Here is a 3,731-nt window from a genome sequence, read left to right on the forward strand (position 1 = left end):
CCGTCCTGACACCAGATGGTGTTGTAGCATGCAAAGGGGTGGGCCAAGCTTTGCAATGTGACTGGGCCTTGGCTCATTGCCCTTAGCCTGGGGCTCCAATGCCTTCTAAAAAATGATGAAACAGTCCACCAGCACAACTAGCGAGAAACCCAAGCCACACATTGCCTTGGTACGTATCTAATGCTCTTCGTCAGCCCAATGAACTCGAATGAGAATCTACAAGTTGTCCTTAGGCTTTCATCGACAACCTTGCTAATCAGATTACCCTAAGAGGAGGAATAGCTGTTGTCCCCAAAGTAGACATCATGCCTCTTGGCATCCATGGATTTTACAGGGTTAGAATGCTGCTTCAGCTTAAAGGCTTTCTCATAGCTCAGAGCTAATCCGGACGTGCATATTGTTGATGATAATGCTATGGTACTCCTCATCATAAGAATCCAAAATCTCCTCTACCAGCTCTTCGTCCCAAAATTCTTTCCAAGGTAGGCAGGCAAACTTCATCAGGCAATCAGGCTACAAATTCCTATGAGGGCATTGTTGGAGAAATCCTCAATAGGGTGCAAAGGTGATACATTGGAGGTCCTCCTTTTCTTCTAGTGATGAGTGTGCTCTCCCCTCTCCATGATCACTAAAAGGACGTAGGTGTTGAGTGAGAAAGGAGACAAGAGAAGGAAAGGCTGGGTAGCAAAGGAAATAAATTAACGTTAATACTGCCACATGGCAGCACCTGATGCATCTCTTCTATTGTGACCAAATAGCTAACTGGCATTCTGTTTTCTATGAAATTCACCAAAGCATTGTCAATCGAGTGCCCATGTTCGATTTCTGTCTATCCAAAGAGCTTGTTGCTTGGTATGTCTTTACTTTGCTTCCATTGTACAACTCAAAGTACACATTGTCTTGTAAATCCTCGAGCTGAATTGTTCCATTGTAAAAAACTTCAACTGGCCAGTAGGGTCCATTCCAACCCAACTTGAAATTTGTTCTGATAGGTCCCAACTTAGCATTATAGTGTAAGACGAGCACTCCCTTCTTCAAATGCTTAGGCACAATGTACCTATCTTGTCAATCCTTTCTCCACCACTGTATCACCAACTGTGACCATGCTGCTTGGAGGCATAACTCATCCAGGTAGGCTTAGCTATTGATGCAGTCACCCCTTGATTGCCTCTATCTCATCTAAGTGATGCTCGGTGGCAATTCAGAGACTCAAAATAATAAATTCTAAAGAAACAAGTGTTTCCAAGTGGGAGGCCATACAAAAGGGTGTAAGAGTGGTATTTACCTTGTAAGCAGTCCTATAGGCCCATAAAGCCAAATGCAGTTTTGTATCCCATTCACCCTTAGCTGATTGTACGGTCTTAGTGAGGATGAGGTTAAGTGTCTTGTTTGTTGACTCGACTTCATCATTGCCATGAGGATAGTAGGTAGTGGAGACTGAATGCATGATTTTGAATTCTTTCTTAAGAGATTGCATCACATCATTAAGGAAATGTGTACCTTGGTCTGACAAGTTGCAAAGGGCATCCATATCTACATATGATATTCTCAAAAATAAACTTAGTAGTGTTCCAAGCCGAGTTATCTCAGAGTGGTTTAGCTTCTGCCCACTTAGTAGCATAGTCAATCGCTAAAATGATGTATTTATTTTGAGTGAGCCTGGTTGGCTTGAAAGGACCAACAAAGTCCAAACCCCATCATCCTTGTATTAGATAAACAAGTTTCTTATCATCCCGAGTTGATAGGAAGAAAGATTGGCACTTACCACTACCATAGCAGGGTAATCTTCTATTATGAGGTTCAGTTCTTATGTTGGCTTTGGAACCAATTGTATACGACTGAGTCTAGTGATAGTCAACAACATCTCAACAATCTCTTGTTCTCCTTCAATATCTTCAGTGAAGTTACTTGGAAAGAGATCTTTTTGTAGGAAAACAATATGTCTGTGCTCAACAGATAACAGGATCTCGTATGCAAGAGAGAAAAGCAGATAGTATGGAGCATATAAAATTTGATTATTGTAAAACTGATACAATAGATGACGCTGCCTCCTAGCCGTGCGCTCTTGTGAGAGAAGCTTTGATGGCATGCTGGAAACAGTAGAGGACGGAGGCTGGATGCTAAGGAATCATGGTTGCTATAGCCAGTGATGACGATGGGCTTCATGAGCTTGCTCTTATATAGCCACCAGTTGAAGTCGGTTAGACCCAATTGGGTGACCGACCTAGTCCACCCAAAATGGCTGACTAGAGGTCGGCAAAATAGGGCACCGAAACGACCGACTAGAGGTTGGTCCCGAAATAGGCCACCGACCACACGATAGAATCGTGGCACAGAAGAGAGCAACTAACCTACAGTCTCCATTCGGCCCAACCATCTGGGATCATCTGGGGCTCCAAACGGGCCCCGCAACCCGAGAGTGGGCTACCCAAGGAAATGCTCCATCTACCCTCAGTGCGGTCAATCATGGGATGTCTTCCCGCACTTGCATGTAGCCTAGTTGGCAGTGTGCCAACTCTATTTGAAGCCATCTAGCCATCAGGCCACACATGGCCCCCATCTGGTGTCCAAACCAGGACCTACCGGGTAACCAAGCTACTCAAATGCCTTCTCCTCATATGGGGGGATTACAAGTAGAGTTAGCTGGTTCTCGCGTAGTGACTCGAGAGTGGAGCATTGATATCTAACACTTTCTACTTGCCCTCCAACTTCTGTTTGATGTCTGCAATCACTTGAAAAATGTCAATCTCACCCCCATAGGTAGGATCTGTAACTCCATCAATCATGATTCAACATCATGAGGAAATGGATATGTGACCTCTAGATTCTTTGGTTGACAACAACTCGAAACCTTTCGAGGGTTGGTCGATATATATCCATCTTGACTATTTGTCTTGATGGTCATCTCTTCTGCACCCTATTCATGGAGTACTTTGGCACTCTTTAGCCAAGTTCATCCTAATGATACTGGATAGGCATGATGTTCCATGGCAAAAGTAACTATATAATAGATGCCAAGGTCATCCTAATGATATTGGATAGGCATGTTGTTCTATGGAAATTACAATGAAGTAATTGTATAATAGATGCCACCTATAGAAATGACCACATTTTGCAACATACCTTTGGGGTCAACTGGTTGTTGATCTGCCATATGCACTCGGAAAGGTGATAGCTTATTTGACTTAAACTTCAATCTCTAAGCAATCTCTTCAGAAATGATGTTCACCACCATCCACTATTACTCATGGTATGGTTTGTTTCTTAACCTTGATGGTGATCACTAGGACTTCCTCATCAACTACCAGAGTATCAATCACAGGCATAGTGGATAAGGATTGCACCTCTTTTGGTTGCTCGAATGATTCCTTGGTCTGCTGAGCAAAGAAATCACGACACTGTGGAGCTATTCACATTAAATCGGTGAATGTCATACTGACTTGCATATTCTTAAATATTTCCCATGCTTGGGCTAGCTCTGCACTAGATTCTTGTGAAGCACTTGGTTTTGTTTCATTTGCCTTAGATTTTGATGATTGCCCTCTCTCAGTAGTAGCAAACTGTTGATTCTGCTTGGGCATCTCCACTGTTGGATCTTTTCCTTTCAACGCTCTTGCAATTTTGGTCGAGACATCTGTGTCTTCAATGGTTGCCAATTATAATCCTTTTGATCGAGTCACCACTTGGGCATCAACTGCATCTAGCAGCTTGTCTACAACTGCTTGGCATTT

Source organism: Dipteris shenzhenensis, chromosome 27, assembly GCF_047967505.1.
Source record: "Dipteris shenzhenensis isolate YYH24624 ecotype China chromosome 27, Dip_SZ_1.0, whole genome shotgun sequence".
Classification (NCBI taxonomy): domain Eukaryota; kingdom Viridiplantae; phylum Streptophyta; class Polypodiopsida; order Gleicheniales; family Dipteridaceae; genus Dipteris; species Dipteris shenzhenensis.